This window comes from Rhamphochromis longiceps, linkage group LG23 (genome assembly GCF_057381845.1).
Source record: "Rhamphochromis longiceps isolate RC_006_pf linkage group LG23, R_longiceps_female_GT1.1, whole genome shotgun sequence".
Taxonomy (NCBI): Eukaryota; Metazoa; Chordata; class Actinopteri; order Cichliformes; family Cichlidae; genus Rhamphochromis; species Rhamphochromis longiceps.
The window spans coordinates 15,780,938-15,799,346 of NC_140578.1; the positions used below are offsets into that span (position 1 = coordinate 15,780,938).

The window sequence follows — 18,409 nt, forward strand, 5'->3', positions numbered from 1 at the left end:
ACCTACAGAGACGTACCATACATAGTACTATAAATGAAAAATCAGTGTGTCACCCGACAAGACAGTGACAGCTATTTTTACAGCTATAACTATCAAATCTATAAACGTGAAGATATAGATACTAAAATTGTGCTACTGTATGTCTCTTTCAGCTCAGCGTATAAAGACAAATCACTTTGTCCTGTACAGTAGCTTGGTGTGACTTTTACTCTCTGTGGAAGTGTCACTGTTGAGTTCACAGCAATCTCAGATATGCGCTTTTATCTTGGTTTATGTGCTGTTATGATCAGAGCTACTCCTCTTTCCTCTGGTTGTATCAGTTCAGTTGTGTTTTTAAAGAACTGAACCACACAACAAGAGAAACCCACCAAAACCTAAAGCTTTGTGTTGATCGTTAAAATTGGGATCACCGCTGAACATGTTATGTGGGTTTTTTGGTTAAAAAAAGACAAAAGAAAGAAGAGCTCATACACAGCATGTGCTGGCCTCCCCTCTGCTCCTTTTTTGCACCCGTTGTAGTGTTTTGCATCGTAAGTCACACCTGAATAGACTCTGAACAGACATCCACAGAGATTAAAATAATAATCCTGCATGTAGGTAGGAGATGGAATGGGAAGGAAACTGATCTTTGAAAGGCTCATAATGTCTGAATCACCTATTTTTACTGTATTTATAGATGTTTAAAATATAGTTCTGTCTCACGTCTAGAACGCATACAAACACACAAGTGTAAATTGGAGCTTAACAGAAATGATGCTAGTTTCTGTACTGTGTCTATTTTGTGTTTCACCATGTGCGTGTCTGCTCTCTCCAAAGATGTAGAAGCACTTTTTCCTCTGTATACATAAAACATGCTTTTTTTAATGCTGCAATGATCCTCTCGAACTAAGACAGTGAGAAACATTGTCTTCAGAAACATTGCCCTCATTGTTTACCCTCATGCAAACGTGACGCATATTGTCTTCAGCAGAAATCCGCATCTATAAATACTTAACCTGAAATTGGCAACTTTGCAGTGGTAAAGCAATTAAAGCAATCTTCTTTGTAGTCTGATTGTCCTTTTGCCTCCCTGTAAAGTTGCCAGTGTCCAGCCAACTGTAGGTTGCCCAAAAACAAGTGAAAGAGAAAGAGTGGGGAGTTTATTTGCCACTTCTAGCTTGAAGAGAATGAACATAGTCTATATCAGGGAGCGGGAGAGGTTCCCTGCTGTAATTAGTGAACATAAGTGTGACCATTAGTGGATGATGAGGGATCGGTGTAGAAGCTCCACATATTCACATTAATTTCACAGAGGACAAAGTTGTGAGCATGAACTTGTTTGTGTGTGTGTGTGCCTGCGCTCTCTCACACACAGGGATGGTATAATAGGTGGAAGTCCCGTTATGAAGCCTCAGGGTGAGCTGTGTGTGTGGAAGCCAAAAGTGAGGAGCGGCTGGCGGATCAGACTGTGAAACTGCACTCTTTGGCTACCAACTTGCAGTTGAGAAGTTGTTAGATAATGAGTATGTCCAGGATAATCTTCATTTCTGAGTAACTGTAATTTACACAATGAACTTAATGTTTTATTCAGTAGGACTCAGACGTAGCGCTTGAGGCCATAAAGTCATCAGGATAGTGTTTACTGAGCTGAGGGATTTGAGGGATCGAACTTCTGTATAACTTAGTCTTTTTGCAACCACAAGGGTCGCTAGAAGGATTGCAGTTAATCAGTAGAATGTAAGTTTAAAGCAGTTCAGCATCTTTTATGTCCATGGTGTGGATGCGCCCACATATGCCCGTGATGTAAGAGGTGGGTGACATTCACATCAACATGAAGCTTTACATTGGAAGATTAGGTTTAATATTTTAATGATAATATTAATGTACTGCATTAAAGGGGGGAATGAGCTACAATTGGCTTGCTTGGTATTATCCAGCAGCTCAACACTATTGGCTTTTTCCCTACAAAAATGTCATATTCAAAACCATCAGGGAGGTTTTGGCATTTAACTACAGGAAAACCACCAGAACTGTCATTTATAAAATACCTTTAAGCAGTGTATAATTTATTGTGGGGTTTAAATTACATTTTTGTGAAATGGTCATAGAATAACAGGAAAATGCCTAAATGTGTGTCAGCTACAGTAACAAAGACTCTTTGTCTTAACTATATGTGGACCAAGGAGTGTTTAAACCAGGAAAAACATTGCCTGTTGGTAACTGTGAAACTTGAAACGGCAACATGATGGAGGTTGTGTCGTGTTTTTCTACTTTCACATTTCCTTTCACGCTACCACTATTTATCGATGAGGTAATATAGCTTCTAAAACACGCACTAGAAGAAGCTAGAATGATCTTTAAAACATTATCTTAACTGATAACATGCTTAACTTTGGATTCATCAGTACTTGAGTTTTTTGATAGATTAGCTATGGCATGATAGAAAGCTTTGGGGGCAGGGATAGCTCAGTAGGTAGAGTGGTCGCCCCATGATCGGAAGGTTGGGGGTTCGAATCCACTGAACAGCTACCCTGAGGTACCCCTGTGCAAGGTACCGTCCCTACACACTGCTCCCTGGGCGCCTGCTTAGTGGCTGCCCACTGCTTCACTGCATTTGAATGGGTCAAATGCAGAGAAAAACAAGTAATTTTGCCACGGGGAGCAAATAAGTATACATTATTATTATTATTATTGTTTGAGTGGCTGTAATCAACTTCCTGTAAATTTTACAATTTCCTGAGCTGAAGCACAACATTTCAGTAAACAGGCAGAGATGTGTCGAAATCCCGTTGGACTGTGACAGCTAATTGCCTTGGTAACTGTTTCTAAACTGCCAAGGTTGTTGAACATTCACATACTGGTTCATTTCTCTGATTGTCTTGTGAGCACGACGTTTATGACTGACCCTATTGTGTCTAACACCAGAGTATAAAATAGGACAACAAAGGAAAGCTTCAAGTTCAAGTCGTGATCTTTGAAATATTGTGTGGATGTTTTTAATATGGACTGAATTTGCCTGTTTGTCATTGATATAGTAGAGCACATGCTGAGCATAGGACAGAAGAATAAGGTTTTGCTACAGAGCAGGCAGCTGAGTCATGTTATCTACACAGGACACATTTATTGCTTGGCCTTAATAAATCACAGAGGAAGCGTGGTGGTGGAGTAGTACAGTTATGTAACCAGTGCCCGTCATCAGTGTTGTGAATTGAAAAGGGAAAGACAAAATGGACTAAAGTGCAGTGAGTGAAAATGTCTTCCTTGGTTAGATAATGGCCTGACACGAGATGGAGAGACGCACAAATATGGAACTACCCTGGATCGTGTACATACCTGCCATAACTAAACAATAAGTAGGTCTTATTTCCTCAATGAGTACAGGGTTTGTGTGTATAATTTCTGGGATGTCGGAAACGTAATTTTAATTGACTTGATTGAATTGACCTGGAAATTTACCACAGATAGTTGTTGTATAACATAAGGGGCTTTACGTAAATTAGATCAGTACGTCACTAAAACTGTGAGTTAAACACAGATAAATACAAGATTTGGGTGGTCTATAAATAATGTTGGACAGTAACAATTAGTTTATGCTTTTAACATGATGCATCACGGCCATAAAAGTTCATTATTTACTTCTTTGACTGTTGGGTTCAAAAGGACTTGAGCTGTTAATGGTGTGACATTAACCTCAGCTCAGTCATCCACTGAGTGCTGCTGTCAGCAACATCCTGTGGCATTGCCGGTCATATATGTTTGTCATTCTTGAATGGCGTCAGAAAAAAGAAGATTCAGTGAAAGTGTGAAAGTTACCATGGTGATAATAGCGGGTTAAAATGATAGCGATCTTTGTGGCATTAAAACCTCTGGCTTTAGGGTCAACATATGTCAGATTTTCCCCCATTTCCAGTTCACGTGCTCGTATAGACAGCTCACTGTAGAGGGAAACGAGGAGTATCACCATGGCTACAGTCCAAGATGGCAAACCTGGATGAGAGACTCTCTGGAGAGGCAGCTGAACATGTTGCTCAGATATTTGTCACAATTGTGTAAAGTCGTAACATTGTTCTTTTGTTCTATTAACACTTAAAAACGTTGTTGTGGATGTGGAAATAAAGATTTACAGTAACACTGTGCTATTTACATACTTGAGGTAATTTAGTACCTTTGTGCTTGTGGCACAAAAAACAAATGAATAACACAAAACTTCCTGCTTGTTAGAGCTGACAGGGTAACAAAGGAAATGGGCCTTTGTGTAATGTAATTTGATTCTAAGTGGAGTTTTTCTCCTTTGGCAGGCTTGTGTTTTGTATGGTATTTGATCTGATCACAGAAATTATCCTCCAATACAGTGGTTAGCTATATTTACCAAATAGTTCAAACCTGTTATTTAATTGGTTTAAATTGTAAGTTTGAAGGTCCAGGAGTTAGGTGTGCTTATTATCTTTGAGGACTGTATTCAAAACGCTCTCTCTCTCTCACACACACAGTCATGCTACATGCGCATCCACGCAGATCTGCACCACACACACACACACACACACACACACACACACACACACACACACACACACACACACACACACACACACACACACACACACACAGTTGACAGCAGTCACATGGTGTGTGTGGCAACCTCAGGGGTCAAGTTCAACATTGTGAAGAATGCTTGGTGCTCAGCGGCCCCTCCCCCTCTTTACTCAAAAGGCTTTGAAGTTTACAGGCCTGCAGCTCCCTTTCCCCTCTGCTGCAGTGACCCAGGGTGATTATGTATGGCCTGCAGCTTCCGTCCAAACTCTGGGGAAAGTCCCAATCCACAATTTCATTTACCTCATGAGTAGGACTGCTGGATCTTGTGATATATTCCAGTAGAGTATGATATGACTAATAATACCCTGTTAGTAATGAACTATTCCACTGTGCTGTTTATGACGAAAGATTGGGATTTTATAATTTTATGTTTTGTTAGTTTGGAATGTACTGCATGCTCTAACAAAAACTAGAGATCAGTAATAACATGGTGGCTGCTTGACATCGAAAAAGAAAGTAACTTTTAGTTTGTATTTAGGCAAACAAGAAAGAGTTTTTATACCTCTTAATGAGACCTTGATTTTCTTCTAATAGTACCTTCTCCATATGAGATTGTCCTAGCTGAACTTAGGCCTAAGCACAATCTGACTTCATGTTGCAACAATACTGATAAAAATTGCTTACTGTGTTTTAAAAAACTGCATGAAAGTCTTATGCCTTAGTGCATGTTACAGACCACAATTTAGCACCACCTTTGTTTTGAGAACAAGAGCAAGACGACATCTACAACCAGGGCTTCTGTGTAACACAACAAAAAGAAAAGGAGGCACTGCCGCCAGTGGTGCTTTAGATATAAATAATTTATTGTACTGGAATCTCTGAGTCCACTGAAGTGGCAAAATAAAACAACAAAAGATGCCCACTATCATTAAACGGAGACCTATCGTTGAATTCATTCCTAGTTTTGATGTGCGGAAAAATTGTGCTTTGATTGATTTTTCCATATGTGCCAGTATCATTTCAAAATTGTATTTAATATCAGATTCAGTTATTTTATTTACAGCTACTTAAATTTTCTTTCTGTTAAAACAGCATTGAAGAATCAGTACACATGCCAGCTGCAGTTTCTTGTAAATTGTGCAAACAGATGTCTGTGGCCTTAAGTTCTTGATGCATGGCAAACACAGCCAGCTGGCGGGACAAACACATGGTTTATACTTTTAAGTGAAGGGTATGCAGAGGCTTTCAGGTCTTTTTTTGCTAGACTGATAAGGAATGTGAGCTCAGGGCTGACTATAATTTGGGGAAAAGTATAGAAAGGGTTCCGATCGCAGCTGTGATAAAGTCCTATCTAGGAAATGCAGGAAAGTTATTAGCAGAGCTTTGGTATGTTCACTGTTTCAGTTGAACTTTCACAAAGATTGGTCTATTCCTTGCCATTACAAGTACAACCAGGAAGAGTGCAACACTGAAGTAAGGATAATTTTGGTCTGTTGCAACCTTTAGTTTAGCTGCTGTGGGTCATGCAGACTTTGGATTTGATAGCGAAACTGTTTTGGGAAACAATGAGTTGCTTGAAACTGTGTAGCTTTATATTAATCATTTTAATTACCTAAAGTCTGAAAGTAAACACAAAAATGATCTGGCTGGAGCAGACATGCGCTCGAGTGTTGTTGACTGAAAGTCTAGTAGTTTTTTTTTTTAGATTCTTAGCTGAATCTAAAAGCTCATCTCCAGGAGATATGGTGGAGCATGGCAACAAGAGACATGATGGGCAACATAATGGTAGCTTCATCCATCTTAAATGTTGTAAATCGACTGGTATTCATAAATCCATTTGCTACTCTTACTGAACACTCAAAGCTGTTCTACACGACATGCTGCATTCACCCTATTGAGTCTATTGAGGAGGTGGTCTATCTTTTCTTTTATCTCTTTTTTCCAGCTTAATTTAGAAAGCCTGCCTTCAGAAATTACTGAGTTTATACAGCTAGTGTTAATCTCACGGATTAATCTTCTGCTATAGAGCTGTAGTTGAAAAATGTGGCATTTTTAAAAATTTGGATCTCATCTCTATGAGTTAGCGTGACCCATGTTAGCCATTGCAACTGGTTAAAATATAAAAAAAAACATGATGTGAATGTAATATTGCTAGGATATAAATATCCTACCATTAGTGGCATTAGTTGCTAATTTTACTTGGCGCTTACCAGCTCATTCATCAGCTGACTCATCCAGTGCAATCATATTCATGAAGACATACAGCATGGTCTCTACAACCTGACCCCTCTGACACTGATAGACTCATTCACCTTCCTACCCTAATGTGCTATATTTCAGATACTCATTTATCTTGAATGTTCATTTAGGTTTAATAAATGAGGCTGAGGCCTCCCAGCAGAGATGGCTTTTCTACTTGGCTTCTTGGAGAGCTCTGTCAAACAGCAGGTGCTTTTCTGACAGATCTAACATTAAGACAGTATTTTTGCAAAGGACCAACTCCATGACATGAGCCTCTGATTGAACCACATGGATCCGAAGAGATGTTAAACTGTGAATGGAATGCTCACTTTGCTAATTGGCTCACAGGAACGCCCCAGCACAGCTGCTGTCACAGTGTCAGCAGAAAGAAAAGACAAAGGGCCACTGGGGCATTCCACGCCTTCCAGGTCCCGGGTTAACCCGCCAACACAGGAACGCCACGCCGCAGCTGCACTGTGGGTGCAGATTTTATCATGTTGCAGGAACTGCTTGACTGACTGTTCAGCCTGTTACACTACTTTTTTTTTTTTGGCAAGCGTGTTTGATGTTATCACTGGTGTCGTAGTGAATGCTTAGCATTGCTGGAATCTGAGAAATGAGGTTGGCCTTAATAAAACTGGAGCAAACCGATAGTACAGAAAATTTACAGGTCAGTTTTATACACTGCAGTTTTAATGCTTTTTCACTGCAGCAAAGAGCAAGTTAGAGCGGGGAGGATCATCAAGGACTCCAGTCACCCCAGCCATAAACTGTTCAGACTGCTTCCATCAGGAAGGAGGTTCTGCAGCATCCGGTCCCGTACCAGCAGACTGAGAGACAGCTTTTTCCATCAGGCCATCAGACTGCTGAACACGTCATAGACACCTCAGCTTCACTACTGGAACTTCAACATTATGCACTCCACACTGTATATAAATGCCACTTGTTTTGCACATTTTCAACTCTGTATATTTTATATATTTTATTATTATTATTTTATTTTATTTTTTTACTATTTAATTTGTAAAAATGTGTACACACACACACACACACACACACACACACACACACACACACACACACACACACGTAGGAAAATATTTAGTATACACATCCAGAAATGCATACACTATTATATATTGTACATATATTTATTAGTTTCAGGTTGGCCATTCTTGTATTTTGCTCGTTTGTGTTGTTGTGTTTGCACATCTCTGTTGCTTGTGGGGCTCGCACACAAGAATTTCACTCGCATGTGCTGTGCCAGTGTGCCTGCACATGTGATGTGACAATAAAAAGTGATTTGATTTGATTTGATTAGAAGTTAGTGGATTGTTTCTCAAGTTTTTTTTTAATTATTATTTTTTGTGTGGCTTTCGAACATTAAACACGTTACACCTGCATTAATGGCTATTAATGAATGCCAGATTAAAGCACGATCTGCTTTAAAGGCTCAGTCAAGTAATAAGAGAAATGGAAGTAGTAATGTTCTTTTTTTGTTCATGAGCCAATCATCAACAACTACAAGTCATTGATTTATTACCGTAAAGTGTTTCTATTTGTGTTCATGTGCTTGGGTGTGGCTTGGATTAATATTTTATCTGGTTTGTGTTTGTTTCATCAGTCAAATGCTTCTGGCTCTTATCTGTAAATGGACGTTTTTTTACATTGCTTTGCTTTACTATCTGTAAATGCCATTAGCCTCTCAGGGACTGCAGGAATTTGGCCCATATGGCTAAATTGGGCATATTTATATAATGGAACTTTGTTCTCATGTGTATTAATGTGGATTTTCCCTTTTTGAATCAAATAAACATGAACCCAAGGTCCAGGAACTGGGTTATGATCCAAAGGATGGCTTTAGAGAAATATTACCTCCTTTATTAATGCTGCCTAAATACTTATGATCTGGTTAGCTGCAAAAGCCACGCTTCTCAACACACCAAGGTGAAAAAGTAGCATTAGTGAAACGCGTTCACATGTAAAGATGCCTGATGGATTTATTTGGTGATGAAGCAAGTCTGGCAGAAGTTTTAAAGACTGCACAATAAAAACTTCCCTTTGCTCTGAAACAGAAAATACTGGGCATGTTCAAATCAGGGATTCTGCTTGTGCAGTGCCAGAGTGTCCAATAATACGTAACGATATGAACGGCGACTTACTCTTTCATATCTTCTTATGTGTGCCCTTCTTCGTGCTGAGTGTGTTTTCTTATCTGATGTGTCTTCTGCATAAGCGAAAAACTGCAGACTGCATCATACTTTTGCATCTCCTGTGGTCGACATAGCATGATGATGATTTAATGTAGAATCTTGAAGAAAACAGAACAAAAACAAGGTTTTATTAGCCATGGCTCCATTTGAATTTTTACTTTATTTTTGTTTGTTTGTTTACACTTGTCTTTATTTTTCATTAGGGTGATCATTTTAATCACCAAAAACTACAGCTTAAGCTAGCTTTGGGTTCGGCCTTTAGTGGACATGATGTTAATTTCGGACCAAACAGATATTGTGAAGCAAAGAAGACACAGGGCATATTGAGTAAATCTCATATGTAAGCACATCTCGTCCAGCTGAAGTGATACACTGTGTGGAAGCCTCAGCCACATCTGTTTGGTCCTGGTCTGTCATTAGAGGATCCAAACAGGTATGCTGCCTCAGGCAGAGCAGCTGTAGCAGTGATCATCTTTGAGTATCTTCTCGGGTTAAAACCAGAAAGATGCTCTGAAACATCTCTACAGTGTTTCGTTTTTGCTGCTCACCTGTTGTGGGATTCAGGTATGGAGTAAAATAGAAAATACTGTGACCAAACAGCAGCCCGCTAAGTTGGCCTCCCTGAAATTATTTGTGAGACTAGGAGAAATCCTAAATTGTAAATTCCAACTTTGCTCTTTAACCTTCCATCCATTTTCTTTTCTTCAGATCACTCACTCTGCTCTCTCCTAATTATTTATTGTTATTTTATAGAAGAATTCACTGTATTTTTGTCTGGAGCTGACCAGCACAAATTTAATAACCTTAAATTTGTGCTGCTAACGTCTGAGGTCAAACACTAAACTTATTACGAGTATCCAGATCACAAGGATGTCATTTTACACACACCAGCTTTACTGAAATATGAATTTCCATAATTCCCAAGAGGCCCAAAATGACCCACAGCGTGTCCCAGACTCTAACAAGCTCCCTGTGATTCTGGTTTGCTCTGTCCAGGGTTTGGCCCTCCTCTGTACTTGAGGAGAGAAGGAGAAAGCTGAGGTGTGTTTAAGCCCAGCTAAATGTCATGGGATCCTGTGCTGTGATATATTGCATTGCATTATTATCAGGGATTGTCCGGGCTTAGCATTGTTTTAGTAGTTGATGTTTTTATCTGTGATTCTGGCATAAATCTGAAGGATCTGCAGTTGGTTGAGCTTGTCTCATATGGCCTTGGATCAGACAAAAGAAAACCGATCTCATCACGGATTAGTGGTATTAACAAGGACTTGGGCATATGACCCCTGTTTATGATGCAGCACTGTTGTTGAGTGAAAGGCCTGCGGCCCATTTTTGGGTTATGTTTTTTTTTTTTGCTGTACATGACGTGGATTTCAGAGCATGGTATTGGAGAGAAGGGATATTAAAAGGTTAATAAATGACCTTTGAACTAGGGATGCAACAAAATCAGCAAAAAGAAACAGAAAAGACAGTGGTGGTGGATTTTTTTTTTTACAGACCGATACTTACATTTTGATCTTAAAATCAGATATTTGGCCAGTCTCTTTTTTTTTTCTTTTAAATACATGAAAATCCCACCGCCTGTCTCTGCTCCGATCAGGTCGTTGTTGTGTTTGTTGCATTCCAAATGTGTGGTGCTAACGTTGGACAGAGTTCTCTTTTGGACAAACCGTGCTGTGTTAACAGTTGTAAGGTAGTTGAGGGTTTTTTATTTTTTTTAAATTTCCATTTCTTGGCTGTTATGAATGCCGATGCCGATATTTCAGCAAATCACTAATAAATTGATGCAGGTCTAAGAGGTGTGCAGTTAGCAGTTAGGTGTATTTTTTTATGGTGTTAATTAGGGCTGCCACGATTAGTCGACTATTAAAATCGTCGACGCATAGTTTGAAGCTTTCTAAGATCCCAAAAGACGCAGCAATAAGTAGTAGGATTTAAGAGTGTAATAACGGACTGAAACAGAAGATGGCAGCACTGCATGTACAAGGATGCCAGCTGCCATTAAACCCCGAAGAAGAAGAAGGAGCTGTGTCCCAGAATTCATAGCGCAGCCCAGCTCAGTTTCCAACAATGGCGGCAGCTAGTTAGTTTTAATATTACTCTTATTATTCTTTCTGGGTCACAAAATAAACGTTTAACATATTTTCAGGCAAGAATGTAGCTGTGGAAACCTCAAATATCTGCTCAGTTTATCAAGACACCACATATTTTCAAAAGCACTCCGACGTTTTCGGAGATGTCTGTTACCCACCAGCTCGATAGCTAGCCGGGGGCTAGGTCACTAGCGCCCGTGAGAACACCGGACTCCTGGCAAATTTTCAAACCCACCATATTGTTTGGCTTTTTTTAAGTATTTTATTTGTTCCTGAGTAAATCGGTTTGGCTGAGATTAAAGTTATAGTTTTTACACAGCTGAATAAACGTCAAGCAGACAGCTGATTATCAGAAGTGTGAGATGCTCGAGAATATACTCCGGTGTCCTGTTATATTTTAGATAGCAAGGAGCAGACGGCTGAGTTTATTAAACTTCACCGAAACAATCTGCAGATTTCATTAAAATTTAATAAACTATCATCTTGTCTTTATTTTTAGTTAGCACATACCATAAACACTTCAAGCTGTAAGCTAATGATAGTTATATAAGAGCAGATGCATGCTGGTGCAATAAGCTGTACATTTTACATCCATGATGCATGATCTGATTGGTCGACTAATCGCAAAAATAATTGGTGACTAGTCGACTATCAAAATAATCGTTTGTGGCAGCCCTAGTGTTAATTATATTTCTGTAGTAACCTGTGACCTTCATATTCACATATCCAGTGTGTGGCCTTAGACTGTACTAAGTCAGTATGACTTTAGTTTAAATTATCTTTGGGCCGAGGGTCCCCTGCAAGGAAACAGGGACGCTTTATGACAAAAAGCTGTGCAAAAAAAGACAGTATTTTTTAGGGCTGAACGATATATCGCATTTGCGATAATATCGCGACATGATCAAGTGCAATTTTCTAACCGCAAAGGCTGCGATTATACTGCGATTATAAGGCTGTCCAAATTACTACCATATCCCAGAATTCATAGCGCGGCCCAGCCAAACTCCAGTTTCCAGCAATGGCGGCCGCTACTAAGTTTTAAAATTACTCATACTAATCTTTCTGGGTCACAAAATAAACTTTTAAAATATTTTCAGGCGAGAAAGTAGTTGTGTAAACATCAAATATCTGCTCGGTTTATCAAGATATCCCATATTTGCAAAAGTGCTTCGACGTTTTCAGAGGCGTCTGCTACCCACCAGCTCGACAGCTAGCCGGGAGCTCGAGGGTTACTGATGCGGCCGAGAACGGCACAACTCCCGGCACATCATTTTCAGATCACCGCGGAGTTTCGCTGCTCGGGTTAAACGTAATATATAAGTCACTTAGACAACCTAAAAATGTTATTGTTGGGCTTTTTTCAGTGTTTTGTTTGTTCGTGAGTAAATCGGTTTGGCTGAGATTAAAGTTATTAGATTAGATAAAATAAAACTTTATTAATCCCCCGGGTGGGTTCCTCCTTGGTTTTCACACAGCTGACTAAACGTCAAACAGAAAACTTATTAAACAGAAGTATGAGACAGTCGAGAATTTACGCCAGTGTCTGGTTATATTTTAGATAGCAAGAAGCAGACGGCCGAGTTTATTAAACTCCACCGAGACAGCGGTGACGCTAATCAGAACTAGCCTTCTGATTGGCTAATCAGAAGGCTAGACCGTCCAATTTCACGCCTTTAAACTATTTTTTAATTGAATGACTGTCTAGTAGTTCACAGATGTCGAAAAACTGAGTGTGGTAAAGCCACTGATTTTTTTTATGTATATTTCTGCAATCTGCACATTGTACTGACTTTCATTTTAATGTTTACACCAGGGTTCCTTGTCAGCACTTTATGCTCAGATTAGGGCTGGGCGATATGACCCAAAATTCATATCTCGATATTTTTTAGCTGGATGGCGATATAAGATATATCTCGATATATTTTTTTAAAGCCATAAAGTAAGAACAAAAAGAGAGTTCTTAGTCAAAGCTGTGTCCCAGATGTCACACAGGTACTTTTATTAACATAGAGCAGATGTACATAAAATTTACTCAAAAATAAATTATGAGCATTTATTAAATAATAATGCTCCATAAATAAAAGAAAACAATGTTGTTTTTGTGCATAACAAAAAGCTCACAATTGTGCAGTCAAAATGTAAACTAAAAGACGCTGAGCACAATAACAAAGACAGATTTCACAGCTGCTCTGTTCCCAACTTCTACTGCGTGACTGACAGCCTGGAGTTTGAAATCCACTTCGCAACCACGTCTCATAACAGGTGCCATTTATGGTCCTTATACACAGTAGGGTAATATTACGTTGAAGCACAGTACGTATCACTCCGCGAGGCTCAGCCGTAATGCTCCGACAATCCATCAAGCGGTGCAGCTCCGTAGCTTACCAAAGTCATACTAAAACATTTTTTGACAGATTGCTGAGCGCCGTGTTCCACATAAGATCGGTGCGCGGCCATCAAGCACAACCAGAATTCATACATAAGGCGCGCTGTCAACTTTTGAGAAAATGAAAGGATTTTAGTCCGTGCAGCCCCTCTGGGCTGCATGGCGTTAGCGTGGTTAGCTCGTTAGCGTGGTTAGCTAGCTAACACATTGACGCCGTCCAGCCCCACGCACGGGCGATGCGCAGTAACTCGTTAACGGAGATTTGCCGTGTCCATCTTGTCGCTTCCTGCAGGTGAAGCGATGGGGGAGGAGGGGGAGTTGTGTTCAGTGAAGGAGAGGCGAGGCCGAGTAACGTTGCGTAAAGACGAAAGTGGACGAAAGAGAGGCAAACTTGCGGCTCCACAAGTATAATTATAACGTAACATAGACTATATCGATATAAACGATATTGTCACATCTTATATCTCGTATAAAAATATATCGATATGTTTTAAAAACTCGATATATCGCCCAGCTCTAGCTCAGATGTTTGTAAGCTAAAAATAAACTATTGTGTATGTTCAAATATACTGTTGTGATTGAAGAAGTTAAATAAAAATGTCAGTCATCAATTCATGCATCACCTCATGTCATCATAACAGAGGTCTGTCTTCCAGGAAAGAACAGTTTAAAATTAATGTAATATAGTATTGGCCATACTATATGATGTATTGCTTGTCTTTGTTTAATAATACAGAAGACAAAGACCTTAAAAAATAATCGCATATCGCATCGCAATCGCAATATTGGGGCAAAAAATCGCAATTAGATTATTTTCCATAATCGTTCAGCCCTAGTATTTTTAAAAAAAATGTATTATTGTGTTCTCATAAACATTGGAAATTAAAATGCCATCAATTGGCCACCCTGAACCAGACCCAGCAGAGCTGGTTCATGTGGCTGCAGAGCATCAGAAGGACTACTCTCCCACACAGTGGAGTTACTGTCCAGCAGCAGGACAGGTCATTATTGTTCTGTTGTAAGAAAGCATACTTGCGTTCCCTTTCACACATCCGGCCCTTCTGCTAACACCACAAATGCAATCCAATTCTGTGAGTAACTGAATCCCACATAAGCTTTTTAGGCTTCTGTGAGTGACCAGGAGAATCCTTCCACAGCTTTCCTGTCAGCTTCACGCACACATAAACAACGTTAGGTGAATTATTGATCCTGTTTGGTGGATTCCTCCAATTTTATTGAAATGAATGGACCAGGTTAATATAAAAGAAGAAATATCCTGGCATTCTCTGTTTGTAATAATTGTATATGAGAAAAAATTGTTTGTTTGTTTTTGTTTTTTTTTTTTGTTTTTAAGTCAGCACAAGCGCACTGCAATCCCAGAGTGGTATCCATTCCAAAATTGCCTCACAGCCCAGTATTGCATTAGCATTACCACTATAGCTACATCTAGATACAAGGCTGGCAGTTCAGCCTGTGATTGATCAGTGGAAGTGCACTGTCCTGTGGCAAATCAAAATGAAACTGCCAATAAAGACACAAGCTTCATGCTGTGTCATACTGCCCTGCAAAAATAACAGTAGCCACGGTAGTGACAGTAATATGAATCGCTGGCAGTGTTGTCGCCATCTGTAAGCTTCCATACGGTATATAGTAGAACTGGCATACTGGGACTGGAACATCGGCGCTCTTTTCTTTCACAGCAACAAAGCTGTCAGCAACAAAAGCACACAACAGCACACACCGTGCTGTGTTTAATAGAAAGGCCGCTGTGGCTTTTTTTTTTTAGCACCTCCATCACAATTGTTGGAGCTCACTCTTGAGGGTTTATACTTAACATTTCTGGACCAGATGGAATATGTGTGCATAATGTCAGAGGACTTGGAAAAACATGGCTTAGCTTGTAAATGAAGTCACACAATTTATATTTCAGATTCCTCAGCCTGATTTCTAGGCTCAGCATTTGGTATTATCATAGCATTTCTTTCTCGACGGCATTGGTAAAGGCTCTTAGGTGGAAACTGAAATTTTGATAACGTTTGGATTGCGGAACTGTGGCGTGTAATACAAAGCAAGTTCATACCAATTATGCTAATGTTATATTTTCCGTATCTGACTGAACTTCCTCTAAATCTTAATTTCTACTGTAGTGGATCTAGTAGAGCCTGTGGTGTAGTCTAAAAAGTGGGAGCATTCATACTTGTGCGTAGCGTCCCTGCATTGCGCTGCCATAAAACACTATTTGCCAGCGGAGTTTCTTTCTTTGAGTTGTTCAACTCTTTTCCAGTAGATTTAGCCAGAAATGCATAGTAGGAAGGAGTGGCCCACACAGTCGTTATAGCACTGAACATATCACTGTTAAACACATCACTGATAAGCCATTAGTGTTGCGTGGTATGCTGATACTAGAAAAGTGTTGCAACCCTTGCGCTCAAAAGTTGTACTATTGTCAGTTTTATTTGTACCACTACTTTAACAAAGAGTTTATTAATAGGTAATTAATGGACTTGACGCTTGATAATTACTGCTGTGAGTGAGAGGGATGTCAAGGCATGTGAAAGTCACAGGAGTAAAGGGATATAGAACACATGGAGGAAGAATAAAATCCAGAAAACCAGTCCTTAGTCTGGGCAGGGGTTATATACAGAAAGGTAGTCAGAGAATACAGAAAAAATGTCTAAATGTCCTGCACAAGAAACCCAAAGACTAGAAAACAAGTTACACAATGAAATGCCCTGAAGGCTTGACTAGCAGTAACAAGACAATCTGTCAAGTGGAAGGTGAAAAACGGGAGGTGGGAAGAGTCTTTGGACAGTTGGACATGTATAAACAGGTCAACCAGGGTAGACAGCAAAAAATCCCACAATGGTGCCCAAGTTCAGAAGCAAAAAAAAAGAAGAGGAAAATTTGAATCTCAAAACTGAAAGAAAAAACAATCTAAAACCCACACAATAATTCAATATACCCAAAGCCAAATCTTTGGGCGCAGGCCTAGAGAATCTGTCTGGAGAAGAGCAAGGAAATGGTGGTAATCTCTGCACTACCCTAGTGCCATCCCGGGCCAAAACCAGAGTATTTCCAGTGGTGAGAGTGTATCTGAGGCAGACTATTTCCTGTTGCGTGTTACATGTATGAAAGGGCAGCTTTGGATGATGTCCCAACCTGATTTTTCTAAAACTGTCCAGCTTTGATGTGTGAAAATGGCTTATGTAACAGGAGTGCGGTTGATTTTGTAACAATATTCTTTTAATCAACAATAATAATGATGTAATTTTAAATAATCCTGTTATTAAATGGCATAAACCAGGGACATTGTATTACTGTGTATCATGTAAAAGCTTTTAATGAAACTGTGAGCTTGACCTAATACAGAGTAATCTCATTATTACTGTTTGGGTTAGGGTTCATCGTCACAGAGACACCCACATGGATGAAAACACAGATGACTCAATACAGGTTAAGGTCTGGACTTTATAGTTTTGCATCTAATTTAAAATTCTGGTTAATGAGACCAGTCTTTCAAAAGCAGTATACAATCTATGTAGGCAGTTAAACTTAAAACTGACATTTTAAAGTGAATTAAAAAAGAAGAATTTTAAGTGCTGTGTTGTCTAACCCATTATTCCTTTTCTTTTCCTGATATTTCAGGTATTCTGTGGTGTTCCTATAGATTCTGTACTAACATATTTATGTTGAAATTGTATTAAACGGATAATTTTGGTGTTGTGACATTCTAGTCAAACCCAGCTACTCCCACTCAATTTCTTTGTTCTTAGGTTATCGCTGTTTTTGCTCTGCGGCTCTACTACAACCTCACCATCACTTTATAGAGCTAGCAGAGTCAGATGAATCAATGGAAACAATGACTAAAAGGAGAAAGGCACAGAGGGAATTAAGGTCAAAGAAAACAGGGGAGGAAGCAGCAAGCTGGGAGGAGGAGCTTGAAAAGACAAATCTTAATGTTCAGTGATTTGCAGCACACAGAATTATGCAATCCAGTAACAGTCAAGCATCACCTCAGTCTGCAGCTTTCATAATTACCACAGGGCCGAATCCCAGTTTCTAAAAATTGAACATTAAATACTTTACATTGGAAATGTGGGCAGCGAGCAGGCTCCCCTGGTGTGCTGTTGTCTCCATCTGCACTCAGACTAAAGAGGTGAGCCATTGTTCAGATGTCTGAATGAGTGTCAGTCACATGGTAAAGCCATTCAGTTGCCATGTGCTGCTGGCTGACACAGTGAGCTTTTTTTTTTCATGTTCAGTTCATTGCATTAGCGAGGTATCATTTTACATTTTGATGGTTTTTACCAATGTGGGTGCAGACGGTGAAAATATTTCCTCTCACACCGGCAGACGGGTGCTGGCTGTTTCTGGGAAGTGATGCATGCAACGAAATCTGTTTAAAGGGTGAACTATGGAGTTTTGATGTTAGCAAATCCAGTAATGCTGCGTTGATTTTATTTTCTGAAAAAAGTTAAAACCAGCACTGTTAACATTCTCTGTTTGTCTTTCTGATAAATTATGAGAAATGATACCAGGAGTAAATTTACTGCTCAACAATCCCTTCAGTCTTATTTTGAAAGTTCAGTTGGTGGTAATAACTAGCCTGCTTGGTGGCTAAGTTGGTGTTGTGGCGCTCCTTAGTATGATTTACCTGCATCTGGTCTTGGATTCGGTGGACTCCAGTCCTACTGTCTTGGACCACAGTTGGCAAAGGTAGTCGTCGTTCTCATCTGGGAATGCACAGCTAGCAGAGAACTCCAGCCAGAACCTGCAGCTTGTTGAGAACTGGATCACGTGTCGCTATGCCCAGTTTACCAGAGCAAAACATAAATTACAGCTGCCAGCTGCAGACTATTTGCTGGATCACATAATTTCTAAATTAGAAACTATTAGAATTATTTGATTATTAATTTGTGCCTCCTTCTGCATGCCCACATGTGCAGATATGCACCACCACCACA

General features: G+C 39.6%; 1 protein-coding gene across 1 annotated transcript in view; it reads left to right on the plus strand.

Moving 5' to 3' along the window:
- Positions 1–18,409, plus strand: part of tbl1xr1a (TBL1X/Y related 1a) — a 52,506-nt gene that overhangs the window by 5,168 nt on the left and 28,929 nt on the right. The gene's annotated exons all lie outside the window — the stretch shown is intronic.